The sequence below is a fragment of the Panulirus ornatus genome, chromosome 65, assembly GCF_036320965.1.
Source record: "Panulirus ornatus isolate Po-2019 chromosome 65, ASM3632096v1, whole genome shotgun sequence".
In the NCBI taxonomy this organism is placed as follows: domain Eukaryota; kingdom Metazoa; phylum Arthropoda; class Malacostraca; order Decapoda; family Palinuridae; genus Panulirus; species Panulirus ornatus.
The window spans coordinates 12,340,259-12,357,356 of NC_092288.1; the positions used below are offsets into that span (position 1 = coordinate 12,340,259).

At 42.1% G+C, this 17,098-nt stretch overlaps 1 protein-coding gene across 1 annotated transcript in view; it reads left to right on the forward strand.

Annotated features, from left to right (window-relative positions):
* The first annotated feature begins 632 nt into the window (after positions 1-632).
* The window catches only part of LOC139746637 (lachesin-like), a 137,173-nt gene continuing 120,707 nt past the window's right edge, over positions 633-17,098 (forward strand). Inside the window, exon 1 of the mRNA XM_071658056.1 lies at positions 633-1,335. The gene's annotated coding sequence lies outside the window, so the exon portion shown is untranslated. The remainder of the gene's footprint in view (positions 1,336-17,098) is intronic.

Sequence of the window (17,098 nt, forward strand, 5' to 3'; positions counted from 1 at the left end):
CTGATGACCGACCCCTGCTGTTGTGTTTATAATTCTGCATTTCCTCTCTGTTTCATGCTCTTGTTTTTCCTCACACTGAATGAGCTCCTTCCAAAACATTTCCTCATTCTTCCTGAAGTCTGCTGATACTCGCTCACCCCAACATTCATTTGCCCACTTTTTCAACCCCTGCAATCCTTTTCTCGACCCCCTACATCTTTCTCATGTACGTTTCCTAATCACACGCACTCCTTCCCTGTGCATGACGCCCATAAGCCTCTCTTTTGCCTTTCACCCTCAACTTAGCTTCCTTATCTCACCACTCATTACCCATTCTAGCATACCAGCCTTCCCCACCTTCCGCATGGCTCACACTTCCCTCACACATGCCAGCACTGCTTCCCCCAAAATACCACCTCCCATTCCTCACTCACTTCCTTAGCTTCACTTACTCCCATCCTTCTAGTCTCTCCTGGAACCTCCTCTCCTCCACCACCACCATCACCTAGATTACCCATCACCACCACTACCACACCCACCAACATCCCCATCATTATCACCACCACCACCACCTCCACCACCACCACTAGAGCGCATGGTCTGGGGAGGGGACTGGAGGCTGGTCAGCCGGGCGCACCACAGTAGAGCGGACGACCCACTGAGCGCACATCGCCGCCAGTCTCGCCTGCTCCAGCCTCGGGTTCCGACACGCGCTCCTCGACCACCACCCTCCTCCTCCTCCTCCTCTTCCTCCTTCCGACACACACACGCCGCTCCTCCTGGTCTGAAGGTGCGACACCGAGGTTTGGCACGCGCCTCCTACAGACACGAAGTGCTGACAAGGCCAAATAACCCTCGAAGTGTTGACTCTAGAGAGTTCGAGACTCACTTAACGCTGGCTCCTCCCAATCTAAGAGTAATAACTACAGTGCCCAAAAGTGTCTTGTAACCTCCTGAGTGTAAATCGATGTCTCTAGTTCGTTCCTGATAGTCTTACGTCACTGTAATTAGTAGTTAAATTACACTAGTGTGTCGACGAGTCCTTGAGAACAGACAGGATTCAAAAAAATATATATCAAAAAAAAAAATCTGTGATTTGCGAATTTCTTCCTTACATATCTCAGATACAAGACTGCTGCAGAGAAAGATATCCAGAAGAACATTATATGTCTTTGTGTTCTATAGAACACCTGGAACACTTGTGCTCTAGTGTGTGTGTGTGTGCGTGTGCGTGTGTGTGTATTGATGTATATAGAGATCTCTGGGCATAAGGCCTCCTTATGCTGAAGGGCTTATTGGCATGGCTCTCACATTAAGGCAATCACCAAACCACTGATCAGCCTCCATAGTGATTAGGTAAGTATATATCAACTTCTGGATTTTTTGGATATGATTTGATCTCTTTTTTTTTCACAGTTTCAGAACTCGTATTGTTTGATATTATCATAGTGTTAAAACCATTATAATTGGATATCTTTGAAGTTTCACAACCCGTATAACTTGATATTCTCAGAGCGTTACAGCCCATAGAACTTGATATCTTTGAACTTTCACAACCTGTATAACTTGATACTTTCACAGTGTTACAACCCATATAACTTGATCTTTTCACAGTGTCTCATCCCATATGATCCAATTTTCACAGTTTCACAACCTGTATAAATTGACCTTTCTTTTTTTTAACAGTATCACATTCCATGTAACTTATTCTTCTCACAGTTTCACAACTTATATAACAGGATCTTTTATCACCGTTTCACAATCGCAACCCAGATACTTTTTTTTCACAATTTCCCGTTCCCTCTCTACAGCCACAATATCTCCCGGGTCAAATGGCACATTTCTCTTCTACAGAGCCACTAACCTAACCATTGGTATGATCAGCACCTTGGTAGATGTATCCCCACCTCCCTTCCCCATAGTATGATTATATTATCATACCTTTAAAACGTATAGACACCGAGAGGTATACTGGCATGGGTATACGACGGGGAGAAATGATATGCTAGGTCAAAAAGTGATATATATGTATATATATATATAAATATATATATATATATATATATATATATATATATATATATATATATATATATATATATATATATATATATATATATATATATTTTTTATTATACTTTGTCGCTGTGTGTGTGTGTGTGTGTGTGTGTGTGTGTGTGTGTGTGTGTGTGTGTGTGTGTGTGTGATACAGAGAGAGAGAGAGTGAGAGAAGCAACCCCATCGCAAACAATATTTGAAAAGGCTCTGGTGAATGAAAAAAAAAGAAAGAAAGAAAGAAAGAAAGAAATTTGCACACACACATAGGAGAGATAGATCGAACCATCTGACATACTCCATACCTTAATGGTATTTAGAGACGACGACTACCATTCCTCCATGGAGATATTAAAGGTATCTTAAAAAAGATTTCTCAGGTATTTGGATATACGTTGTGAGAGGCATGTCGTGTGAATGAAGCCATGGGAATCCAAATATTCTCCCAGGCACATAACTGATGGGAATATTTCCCCGAGGATGAAGCCTACGGGCAAAGGGGAAGTTATAATGAGTGTGGCTACAGCCAGTCTGGTTTAGAAATAGCTAGCGGGTTAGAGGATAGTTAGAGTGCTAACTTTTCTCACGGTTCCTGCAGCAGCCAAGGGCTGCGCTATTTCCACTGGCTGGGATATGTAGATAGAGACAGATTAGATATATAGGATTAGGATTATACTTCACCATGATATCATTCAAGAGCAAGATATCATATTGAAGATATCAGGTTCCAGGGTATGAGTTCCAGGGTATCTCTTCTAAGATATCATTCCCAGGTTATATATATATATCCTTGGCTATTAGTTCTAAGATAGCTATCCTTGGCTATCAGTTCTAAGATATCTATCCTTGGCTATCTGTTCTAAGATATCTATCCTTGGCTATTAGTTCTTTCTTAGGCTATCAGTTCTAATATATCAGCTCCAGACTATCAGTTCTAAGATATCAGTCCCTGATTATCAGTGATAAGGTATCTTTCCTAAGATAAGAATGATAAGATATCAGTTCTAGTTCATCAACTTATCATATATAAGATATCATTTGAAAATATGGTCTTGTTTTCCTGGTGTTGGCAGATGAAGTTGGTCACACACACGGAATCACACACACACACACACACACACACACACACACACACACACACACACACACACACACACACACACACACACAATTCCTCAATTCATTCCACTACAATTTTCTTCTGTTTTCATTTCGATGACCCTAAACACCTCTCCTGTATTTAGCGTCAGAACATTTCCTAAATCCGAATGAGAATATTAGAAATACCTGGGTCGAATATCTGAGACTGATCGTGGTGACAGAATATTCTGTATTTGTTAGCCAATGGGCAAAAGTGTTGATATATAAGGTTAAAGAGCCTCTGTATAAATGCCTTTGATATACGTGAGCTGGCTGGCTGGCCAGACGATTCCTCTCCCACCACTAGAAATGGAATCCAGTAGTCTACATTCTCTTTTTCTGGAGGATCTGAGAGGGAAATGGGGGCTCCAATCCCATTCATCGGAGGAGAAATGATAGGACTCTTGTGTTTATGAATCTCACGAGAACTAGGGTTCCAGTCTCGTTACTTATACGAGAAATAGGTTCCAGATTCTATCAAAGGGACAAGAAATACCAAATTTCTATGAAGCTGACGAGAAATATAGTGTTCTGAATGTATTAATCCGACGAGAAACAGGTTCGAATCCTATTAAACTGACGAGAATTAGTGTTCATATCATATTAAGAGGGATCACTGGCGATGATTATCAACTGGATTTGCAATGCTAACTAGTTTTTTTTCTGGTGTTGGCAAATTCCTCGTTTTCTAAATCAACATTTGAGAGAGTGATCGTGTCTGCATGTTCATCGGCTCTGTTAACACGTCCCTCTTGGCTCTGTTGACACATCCCTCTTGGCTCTGTTTGCAGGTCCCCTACGGCTCTGTTTATTGGTCCCTGTTGGCCCTGTCTATAGGTCCCTGTTGGCCCTGTCTACAGGTCCCTGTTGGCTCTGTTTGTAAGTCCATTTCGGCTCTGTTTATTGGTCCCTGTTGGCCCTGTCTACAGGTCCCTGTTAGCCCTGTCTACAGGTCCCTGTTGGCTCTGTCTACAGGTCCCTGTTGGCTCTGTCTACAGGTCCCTGTTGGCTCTGTTTGTAAGTCCCTTTCAGCTCTGTTTATTGGTTCCTGTTGGCCCTGTCTACAGGTCCCTGTTGGCTCTGTTTACAAGTCCCTGTTGGCCCCGTCTACAAGACTCTGAGGTTAACGGCACTACATAGTTATGCGTTACCTGTGTAAAATTTCGTGCGATACCAGAAAGTGTCTTTCAAAGTGATTTTCCTTTTGGCTGTACGCATCATACTTATCCTTCAGGCTCTTCCATTATACCTTCTACACAAGGAGCAGTCCAATATGGAGAGGACATATGGGAGACCTACTTCATCTCTCTCTCTGAGAGAGTGTTATCCGTCTGTCTAAGTGCCAGTCTCTCTGTCTCTTCGCCAGTTCGTCCGTCTGTCTGTCTAGCTATCTCTCTGTCTATCTACCTGTCCGCTCATTTATCTGTCTATCTATCTGTCTATCCATCTATCTATCTATCTTCTATCTATCTGTCTAACTATCTCTCTATCTATCTACCTGTCCTCCCACCTACCTGTCTATCTATATATCTATCTATCCTTCTATCCTCTATCTATACATCTATCTATCTTTCTATCTTCTCTCTGTCTATCTTTCTATCTATCTGTATCTATAATACCTTATCTAGTCACCTAGTTTCTTATCCTTTTTTTCTCTTTCTTATCTGTGCAGGTACGTACTCACCCCCAGCGTCACCGCCACACCTCCTCGAAAGTGAACACACTTATAGAAAACACTTTATAAATATAGTGTTTCTGTAGCAAGTAGCGCTTTAGTGAACGTTTATCTTTTCCCGGTGAATAATGTTTTGGATTCTTTTTTTTCATGGTGTGAGTAAAAGATAATGTCTGGGGGTATTTTTCACTGGCTGATGGTGAGAATTTGTGTTTGTATTATGTAAAATGATGAACTGTTTTGAATGATTGTGATAAAGGGGTATATTTGTCAGCTTTTAAGCCGGTGAACACGACGGTATGACCCTTGAACACGACGGTACGACACCTGAAGATGACGGTGCGACCTTTGAGCACGATGGTACGACCTTTGAGCACGATGGTACTACCCTTGAACACGATGGTACGACCCTTGAACACGACGGTGTAACCCTTGAACACGACGGCACGACCCTTTGAACACAATGGTAGGACCCTTGAGGACGACGGCACGACCCTTGAACACGACGGCACGACCCGTGAACACGACGACACGACCCTTCGAACACTAAGGCACGCAAGACTGTGTACGCCACTTGTATACAACGGTACGAGATCTGGGCATGACGGACTGGCCCTTATTTCGAGACACCAGTTAGTATACGACCACTACCGTGGAGTTATGTTCCGTGGTCGTACTTATTGCGTCCAAGGATCATCGTATCGTTCGTCCTCAGTGAGTAAGTAATGCCTTGATACATGGGGTCTCCCTGTCTCACGTCTCACGTCCACTTTCACGTCATACCTTACATGGTGTCTGCACAGAAACGCTCAGATGGGTTTCTCTAACCATCTAACAAATAGTCCTAACCACCACCTAACCATCTAACAAACAGTCCTAACCACCACCTAACTGTCTAGCACACAGTCCTAACCACCAACTAACCATCTAACACACAGTCCTAACCACCACCTAACCATCTAACACATAGTCCTAACCACCACCTAACCATCTAACACACAGTCCTAACCACCACCTAACCATCTAACAAACAGTCCTAACCACCACCTAACCATCTAACACACAGTCCTAACCACCACCTAACCATCTAACACAGTCCTAACCACCACCTAACCATCTAACACACAGTCCTAACCACCACCTAACCATCTAACACACAACCCTAACCACAACCTAACCATCTAACACATAGTCCTAACCACCACCTAACCATCGAACAAACTGTCCTAAACACGACCTTTGAATTTCTAAGCAATGCCTCACGAGTGAATCACATGATGACAACCTTCGAATCATCTTTTCTTCTTTTTTGAAAGCCAATCTCTAATGGCCCTGTACTGATTGGGCACCACATTCATCCCCACCTTTGAGTTTCAGAGCAATGATTCACGACCCAATCACATAAATACAACCTTCCCTTTTATCTTTCTCACCCTTTGAAAGCTAATCTCAGATGTCTTCCATACTCACTGGCCACACAGCTGGATTGGCTGACTGAATGGCGAATCAATCACAAACCCCCAACCCCCCCTGTTCTTTTTTTTCCAGGATTAGGCAGCTCTTTCTATGATAAAAATGGTAATCACTCAGAGCGATGAACGGGCAACGGTAGAATGCCATATTTACGTCTGTTATCATCTCCCGTTCAAAGTCCCATCGCTCAACGGGAGGGGATATATATGTATATATACGGTAGCATATTAATCTACTGTAGCAGTAGTAATGGTTGGACCTCCATTGTCAAGAGAATTATAGTAATTACTATAAATGCTGAGCTACAAAACTCCATAGACTAAGATGCCTAAAGGATTAACACGTTCATGTTCTGTTTACACCTTTATCTATCTCCTATTACACTTTCACGCCTTTGTTTACACCTTTATCTATCTCCTATTACACCTCACGCCTTTGTTTACACCGTGCGGTTGTTTACATCTTATGTTTTCTTTTCACGTATTACGTTTTGTTTACAACTAACGTCTCGTCGTCGTGTTTACAACTTCTGTCTCGTATAGTCTTAATTATGTTTACATCTCATGTCTTCTTCTACATCTCATGGTCTCTTTTACGCCTTATCTCTTATTTACACTTAACTCTATTAGGATGCTCGCTAAAAGCGCATATCTTTCTTTAACAATTTACGATCTGAGGGAAACACGCCAGTAATTACCTGTAAACAAGCACTTAGTGAGAGGGGAGGGAGGGCGAGGGAGGGAGGGTGAGGGATGAGTTAGTGAGGGGGAAGAGTGAGGGAGGGTGAGGGGTGAGTTAGTGAGGGGGAAGAGTGAGGGAGGGTGAGGGGTGAGTTAGTGAGGGGGAAGAGTGAGGGAGGGTGAGGGGTGAGTTAGTGAGGGGGAGGGTGAGTGAGTGAGGGAGAGTGAGGGGTGAGTTAGTGAGAGGGAGGGTGAGTGAGGGAGGGTAAGGGGTGAGTTAGGGGGATTTAGCAAGTAATGAGTGATTTTGTTTTTAACATGGTTACCCCCCCGGAAGTAACTTGGTTGCCCTAAATCCCTCGTTGGTTGCCCCAGACCTATCACTGGTTGCTCCAAACACACACACACACACACACACACACACACACACACACACACACACACACACATTTATATATGAGGGGGGAGGGGGATGTTATTCCATGTGTGGCGAGGTGGCGATGGGAATGAATAAAGGCAGACAGTGTGAATTGTGTGCATGTGCATATATGTATGTGTCTGTGTGTGTATATGTATGTGTACATTGAGATGTATGGGTATGTATATTTACGTGTGTGGACGTGTATGTATATACATGTGTATGGGGGTGGGTTGGGCCATTTCTTTCGTCTGTTTCCTTGCGCTACCTCGCAAACGCGGGAGGCAGCGACAAAGCAAAATAAATGAATAAAATAATATATATATATATATATATATATATATATATATATATATATATATATATATATATATATATATATAGAGAGAGAGAGAGAGAGAGAGAGAGAGAGAGAGAGAGAGAGAGAGAGAGAGAGAGAGAGAGAGAGAGAGAGAGAGAGAGAGAGAGAGAGAGAGAGAGAGAGAGAGCTATAGAGACACACGCACAAATAACCTTCCTATCCACGAAAGTTTTTCAATGGGACCAATTACCGTACCTCTTGCTCAGCGTTGCCATTCACGTCACAGAGCAGTAAAGGTAAACGCTGTTGTGTGTGTGTGTGTGTGTGTGTGTGTGTGTGTGTGTGCATCGTTAATGAGCCTCTGGGAATAATTAAGAGCAGATGAAGTGTTATCGTCTATAAAGTCCAGAAATAAGCACTCTTTTATCCTTATTTTTTTATCATCCTTATTTTTCATCCTTATTTTCATCCTCCTTATTTTCTATCATCCTTATTTCTTATCATCCTTATTTCTTATCCTTATTTTCATCCTCCTTATTTTCTATCATCCTTATTTCTTATCATCCTTATTTTCTTATCCTTATTTTCATCCTCCTTATTTTCTATCATCCTTATTTCTTATCATCCTTACTTTTTATCCTCATTACTTTATCCTCCTTATTTTCCTTTTTTCTTTCATCTACCTTTACATTAACAGGATCTGTTGACGTGAGGAACCTAAACAAAGCATATTTTTCTCTCTCTCTCTCGTTTCTTTTTTTTTTTCACTAACTATGAGAAGTCTTTTTACAGCAAGTGTACACAATGACGTTAGTTGCCTGGCGTTTCGTCTCGGGTAATGTATTTACAGCGTAAATGACGAAGTAAATTGGTATGGTCTTTATAGCTGCCTGGGGGTAGTGGGTGAGGGAGTTCTCTCTCTCTCTCTCTCTCTCTCTCTCTCTCTCTCTCTCTCTCTCTCTCTCTCTCTCTCTCTCTCTCTCTCTCTCTCTCTCTCTCTCTCTCTCTCTCTCTCTCTCTGGCGAGCCAAGGGTCTAAGTTAAGAGGTTAGTGACCTGTAGTGATGCGGGAGGCGAAGTTAGTGGTGTAGCAGCTGGCTCACTGGTTCTGGTTCACCTGGAGTGAAGGAAGAAGTGAGGGAGGGAGAGAGAGAGAGAGAGAGAGAGAGAGAGAGAGAGAGAGAGAGAGAGAGAGAGAGAGAGAGAGAGAGAGAGAGAGAGAATGCAGATACCACATAGACCCATACCAAATAGCGTCCTAGCTTCGTCTCTTCCTTGTGTATCAACTGACTGTTATATTTCTCTCTTGTGTCTCCCCTGATGGTGTGATTATGATACGAAAGTGCACTTGGGGACTTATCGTCTATTTCCCCGTGGACTCTATTCTCAAGCGTTTGACTCTGGTAAAAAAATATTGACTTACACAAGTTAGATGAATTGTGGAAGTAATCCCTTATGAACAGGATTTTCTTTCTCTGTAAGGGGATTAATTTAGTTAAACGGGATAATCCACGCCGTAAAGGGACTAACTTTGTTATAAGGAGATTATTTTCGCTATACGGAAATGACCTTCACTATATGGAGATTACCTTCGTCGTAGGAGGATTACATTCTTCAAAAGGAGAATTACCTTTGCTAAACAGGGACTCACTTCGATATTCGGAGATGACCCTCGTTACAAGGCGATGATATACGGTATATGGGGACCGCCTTCGATATACAGGATTGCCTTCGCTATATGGAGATTACCTTCGTGTATAGCACGTACCAGTCCACATCATTAACTCACCTTGATGATAAAATTCCATATATCTGGATCATTAGCGGTTGCCTGGGCAACGTTTGAACTCTCATTATCCTGTGTGGTTAAGGCTGAAGGAAGTGATGAATGAAGATTACAACCCAGACCAAATGAAGGAAGAGGGAAGAAGGAAGTGAAGTAAATATACCCACTTGAACACTGGTGAACTGCAGTGAGGCAAATGGGTTTTGGGGGAATGTGTCGTTCGTCGCGAGGCAAGAGGTGAGGAGGAGATTGTGTCGTGGTGAAGTAAATGGTGAAGTGATGGGATTCACCGATAATTTCGTAGTGAGGATAGAGATGAAGTAAGACGTACATGTCACTTTCATGACCCCGCTTAGTAACTTGTAGTGAAGTAAGAGATGAGGCAAATGAGTAGTGAAGTAAGAGATGAGGCATCGACTTCCAGGTGATTAATATCAAGTGTGAGGAGGAACTCATTAAACCCGACTGTCAAGTTGATGTGAAGTTACGAGATGAAGCTAGGGGTGAGGAAAGAGGCAAGCATAACCTTCCAATTAAGCTCTTGTGAGGCCTTGAAGAGGCGAAGCAAGTGTGAGGACATCGTTAGACTCCCAGGAGGTTAAACCCTGTACGGAGCAACATGTCCCTGACCTTCTGGTAACTTGTAGTTAGGCGAGTGGTGAGGATAATGAAGGTAATTAATCTTTCGTGAGTTATGGTGAAGCAAGAGGGGGATAAGGGGTAAGGGCGGGTGTGAAGAGGGCAATGGCGATCAATGTACTTCTAAGGTAAAGTAAGGTGTTGTGAGGCAAGCTGCTCCTCATCGGCGTGAAGCAAAGAGGAGGCGGTGTGAAGCAAGAGAGTCACTGGTGGTCGCACGGTCTCACTGAGGATGATGCAGAGGAGCAGTGTGCACGAGAGAGAGAGAGAGAGAGAGAGAGAGAGAGAGAGAGAGAGAGAGAGAGAGAGAGAGAGAGAGAGAGAGAGAGACTTCTGGTTATCAGTACAAAGAGCAGGTCTTCGTTCCACATGGCCAGACTCTTTGTCTCTCAGTGTTGTCCCAGGGTGTGGTCCATCGAGTGTGAAAACAAAAACAAGAGCAAAAAAACAAAAAATACGATGAAGGGGGGGTTGGGGGGGTGTCGGTCTACAAGGATACTTTCCTGTGTGGGAAACACTTCTGTCCCCTAATGAGAGAGAGAGAGAGAGAGAGAGAGAGAGAGAGAGAGAGAGAGAGAGAGAGAGAGAGAGAGAGAGAGAGAGTCAAAACGGTGCTGATTATCACTTTTTGTTATTCAGTCTCAACCATCTGGTATCTAAGTCTGGAATATATCTGTTGGTAGACTAAAATTATGTTAAGATTTTAGGACCCTTGTGTTAATAACATTAAGGACCATTGTGTTAATAACATGAAGGACCACTGTGTTAATAACATGAAGGACCACTGTGTTAATAACATGAAGGACCACTGTGTTAATAACATTCTTTATTTCTCATGTTATTTTTGAAAAACATCTTTATACAGATGTTGGAGATTAATCTAATCCCTTGTGAGGTTTGATGATTCTAAGTATGATTAGCTACAATTCAGATCTCAATATATATATATATATATATATATACACACACACATACACATCATCTCATTTCGTCTACGTATATCATCCTCACCCTCCAGCTATCCAAATATCTGTAATTGTACATTGCACAAACGCCAATCATTTCCTTTCAGCGCTCATCCCATGTAATTCAACGTAATTCGATCCTTTCATACATATATATATTTCCCCCCAATCCCCATTACCAACCATTGTCTGAGGAGTTAGCAAATCAAATGACGAACCAATTGGCATCTCCTGAGGAGAGAGACGAAACTTTCCCAAATTGTTTCTCCATATAGTTTTTTTCTTGTTGTCCTTGGGACTTTATTAGGCAATATCCACATTCGTGAACGAAAAATTATCCTAGCTGGATTACTTTTGAACACCACCCACACACCCCGTCCGATTTTATATGATGCGCAACGACAACACTTGAAGCGCACTTTTATTGAATTTTTGCCGTGAATTTGAAAGCCTTTAATTCTATTCTGTTTTTTTCTCTCTCTCTGTTCTGGTATGAACGTTGTGTTGCTTGGTCAAAAGGTCTGGGGTTTTTTTTTTTGGAGAGGGGGAGAGCGGGTTAAGTACTCTCAATATGCCTGGTATATTGTATTATACGTTACATGAATAGTTATGTAATCCTGTAATAGTGGAAGATATTGGATCCAGCACAGATGTTGTTTACTTGTCGAGATACCAAGACTTAGGAAATATTACGACTCTTTTTTTTTTCTTTTCCGTTTATTCTCTCTCACTTAGTTTCCCTCTCTCTCTCTCTCTCTCTCTCTCTCTCTCTCTCTCTCTCTCTCTCTCTCTCTCTCTCTCTCTCTCTCTCTCTCTCAATATGACCTTAATCCTGGTTGATAATAACGAGGCGACTTTTTCGCCGCTTCCCAAACTTCTCCACAATTTTTGCCACACATAAGATGCAGCAGCCCTGATCAGACACCCCTGACCCACGAGTAGCTAAGTTAATATATATATATATATATATATATATATATATATATATATATATATATATATATATATATATATATATATATATATATTAGAGCTACTTATGTAATACATTTTCTATATACGATATGCCTGATATTCAATTTATGTTCTACATACTATATGCCTTATATGTGATATATATTCTATATACAATATGCCTTATACCAAACAGAACATCTGATATCCTAAACAATACATATATAATCCACTGATAACTACTCTAGTATAGCTAACAAAATACTAAAATACAATTTACGGTTGATACAAAATTACATAAACTCTGCACTGAAAGTCGTGTTAATCGCATGGATTTTGTAATAACCGGATTAAAGTCTGCAAAAAAAATGGATGTACATATATATACATGTGTGTGTGTGTGTGTGTGTGTGTGTGTGTGTGTGTGTGTGTGTGTGTGTGTGTGTGCCCGAGATCTTTTTCCTTTTTCTTTTTAAGAATTAGTGCTTCTATCTTTGTCTAGTGTGCGTTGGATGATACTTGCATCTCCCGACGTCAGATTAAGCCTTAAGATATGATAGATGGAAGGTTCTTATATCCTCAACCTCTGTTTTGCTCACAAGAGATGAAATATATAATATGATATTTGCTAGAATTGATAATAGTATATCTGACGGAGCTGGAAGAGGATGTGGTGAAGTGGTTTGGACATATGGAGAGGATGAGTGAAGAGAGACTAGACATAATATACCGAATTTATCTTTGAAACTAACCTTTGACATAGCTATCAATATTATTGTATGTGTACTTAGATATGATGTAAACAATGCATTATAGTAGAATGCATGTCATTATGTTGCATTATAATGGCCTTATGAGTTGGAGATATGCAGGTAAGGCAATTTCTGGATGATAATTCACAAGATGATTCACTCGTCTTTCTCAGATCATGGGGTTTCCCTCTCGATTACCCTTGGGTATCCCTCCGGATTACCCTTGGGTATCCCTCCGGATTACCCTGGGGTTTCCCTCCGGATTACCCTTGGGTTTGTGACATCTACCATGGGGTTGAAAGACCATGGGACACAGTAGTGGGGTTGACTCAGGGATGAAGAAGTCTGACCAACCTCTTACCCTCAGTCAAGTTGGTTTCCCTTTGTTTGTGGATCTTCAAGAACTTTTCAATTCCCTGCTTCCAAATCTCAATGTTTCTTACTCCTAGTTTCTTGAGCGATCATATGGAGAGTTCCTCATCCCTGCTGGCGTGTCCGTCAGCTGGGATGACCAAGGTACCAAATGACCATACCATCATGAGCTCAAGTCGTCTGGTAATGTTGACCTCTCGTTCATGAACCTTTTTTTGGTCACCTCATGAACCTTTTTTGATCACTGCATGAACCTTTGATTACTTCATGAACCTTTGATCAACTCATGAACCTTTGATCAACTCATGAACCTTTGATCATCTCATGAACCTTTGATCACCTCATGAACCTTTTTTGATCACCTCATGAATCTTTGATTACTTCATGAACCTTTGATCATCTCATGAACCTTTGATCAACTCATGAACCTTTGATCAACTCATGAACCTTTGATCAACTCATGAACCTTTGGGGCTAACTGGAGAGGTTCAGGTATACAACCTTGATTTACTGAGTTGTTTCTGCTCCAAGTGAGGGGCTCCTGAAAGGGGGACTCTGGTGAAAGGGCCCCAGATAAGGGCTCTTAGTGAGGACCCCAAGTGAGGGAGCCGCTGAGGAGGAACCCTGTCAGGGACCCCTGGTGAATGCCAAGCATGTAGCTCGCCCCTGCCCCGCCCCCGCCCACGCCCACGCCCACGCCAAAGCCCACGCCCCCGCCCCTCCTTGTCAATTCGACTCCTTACAAGGACCATAGGATTTTGTCCTTCCCTCCGTGTGTTATCGCGTTACTCTTCCGGTGTGCTCTCTCTCTCTCTCTCTCTCTCTCTCTCTCTCTCTCTCTCTCTCTCTCTCTCTCTCTCTCTCTCTCTCTCTCTCTCTCTCTCTCTCTCTCTCTCTCTCTCTCTCTCTCTCTCTCTCTCTCTCTTCACTGCGCCTCTCTCCTGGCACTTCACTGCTCCCTCTCCAGCACTCGGTTACACCTCTCAACCACTTCACTTCCTCCTCCAACACTCCACTGCACCGCACCCCCACCCCCCAACCCCAACACTTCACCGCTACCGAACCCAACATTTCACTGCACCGCCTCTTCTACGTCACTGTTTGTCCTGGACGACATTAAGCAGTTTGAAAACTCACTGTTGACTTTAGCTAACGAGAATCTCTCTCTCTCTCTCTCTGACCTCCTAATGTAAGTCTCGCTATCTTTCTGGTGAGGGAGAGATGTTTGCGGGAACCCATGATCGAATCCCGGCACCAGAAATATCTCTCTTCTCACATCGTCCTTAAAAATAAAGGTATTTAGGATTTCTTTTTTTCTCAGAGAAAGGAACTTGATTTTAGGGTCTCTCTGTGTTCCAGGGCAACATAACAGCCATGGGCAGTGCCTGGGGTAATGAACAAGTAGAACACAGTACGAAGACATCTGTGGCGGTAAATGAACAATGAACGTGAAGCACACACACACACACACACACACACACACACACACACACACACACACACGCACGCACACACACACACACACACAAAACACGCACAGATCAGGTGCATGCGATGGTGAATAAAGAAATCAACTTCAGTTTATCATATCTAAGTTAATATGATCATAAATAGATAGATAGATAGATAGAGAGATAGGTAGATAGATAGATAGATAGATAGATCCTAACCCCCATATATCTATAACCTAGTATGACCCTTTAAACGATTTGAATTCTTTACATAAGTTGGGTAAGACTATAAGCCTCGGATCCTATTGTGAGAAGGTACTCACAGAGCCCTCATACCACACTCTGTAATGCCATGTGCCAAAGTCTTCAGTGGTGTTAGATCCTGTATTGTCAAAGGATCTTATTCACTAGTTTCAAGTGTGATACCTAGATGCATCCAGTATAGAATGTCAACCATATCGATAATATCAAGTGTTATATGTCACAACAATGAAATATAAATGATGACTCTTCTTTTTGTCCTGATTTGCATATCCATTTGCATACACAGAGTCTAACCTCACATTTCCCTCGTCATTCGCACCCTGTGTGATAGCTAAAACATATCAGGCTTTTCGAATGTAAGATAAGCCATAACATACAATATCGTATATGGTATAAGACATCAAAACTTTTGATAATCATATATTTCTTTTCTTGATATTCGTATGATGCAAAAAATCTACAGATTAGCGATATGTAGAAATGTTTTTAAAGTAATGAAAACGATTTAGTCCAAAACCAAGCGTGACACACATTTTCTACCACCTCACGTGAAAAGCTTTCAAAAAAGAGTTTGAAATATAAATGGGTTCAGCAAAATCAACTTGTGGAGGATGGGGTGATGGGTGGGTGGGTGGATGTGAGTTTGCGGGGAGGAGGGTGGATGGGTGGGTGTGAGTACGTGGGTTTGTGTGGGGTTGAAGGGTGAGGGGAAGGGGGAAAGGTTTTAAATTTGGTTTCCCTGGGGCGGGGGTGTGGGAGTGTTGTGGGTGTGGGAGTGTTCGACCTCATGGATCACCAGTGGGATTAGTCATTTTGGAAAGCTCTGGGGTAAAAATGAGGCGCTGCGAGATGGTGGCCAATTTACTGGTAGAATGAGGGTGAGAAATATGGTGGAGTTTTATACACTGTGTGTGTGTGTGTGTGTGTGTGTGTGTGTGTGTGTGTGTGTGTGTGTGTGTGTGTGTGTCTGCGTGTGTGTAAATGTACATTGATTAGTCTCTATCTTACAGAGAGAGAGAGAGAGAGAGAGAGAGAGAGAGAGAGAGAGAGAGAGAGAGAGAGAGAGAGAGAGAGAGAGAGAGAGAGAGAGAGAGAGAGAGAGAGAGAGACCATGAACCATTACTTCCAAACTAGGTCTAGAAGAAGGAGGCAAAGAATGTGTCAAGAAGAAGAAGAAGAAAATAATAATGTCCACAACACAGAATTACGGAAACAATCGAAGGATTGCCAAAGCATTATTCCCTGGCATGGTCAGACAGAACCAGAGAATAAACACAGATGCTGTGACCCAAAAGAGGAAGAGACTTGGGGACACTTGACATAATGGGACACAGAAGTCAAGTGAAACCGTAGAGAGAATAGAAACAAAAGCATTACGATATTCATGGTTCACAAGATGCAAATGATTGAAAAAATGATACACAATGTACAGGATCAATGCTTGACCACAAAAGAGGGTGACACCTTTTTTGTCAAAGATAACTCGATACAAAGAGGATGGCAAGTCAACATGGATCTAGAAGAAATGTGGGTTTCAGCGACACTAAGTGCATAGATCGATGAAGGAAGAGGAAGGGGATTGACCTAAATAACTGCTGGTTTCTGAGCTGGAAGATGACCACATTCCAAACGAAGAGGAGAAGGTCAAGAGGGAAAGGAATGATGATCAAAAAGCCTCAAGAAGACTAGAATCTTGCCCAGCGAAGTTTGTAGTAATAAAAGAAATACCAGCAATGATTGCAGCTGACCCTAGCTAGAGTCATGTAGCCACGAGGGAATCAAATTCTGTCCATAGATGATGGAATCCTTATAAGTCGCTAAGAGGGAATTAAATCCTCTCCATGAATAATGGATTCCTTAAGAAGGGTATTCGTTTCATGCTATAGAAATCCTTCCCTTACTTACTTACGTAATATGTAATGCCTCTTTGATCTTCATCTATACCATGGAATATGTGCTACGCCAGTTCCCCCTCCACACGCCACGAAGATTTGAATAGAGCTGAATATCGAAAGGTAAAATATTGGTCTAATGACCTTAACAATCAAGGAATATCCATAAATATTTGGTGAGTGAAAAAGTGGCATCTTTTTTAGTGAGTACAGAACTAGAATACTTGGTGAGTTCAAACTACAATATCTGGATAATCCAAGCAAGAGTCTTTGATGAGGAGAAACTAGAATATCCAGTAAACC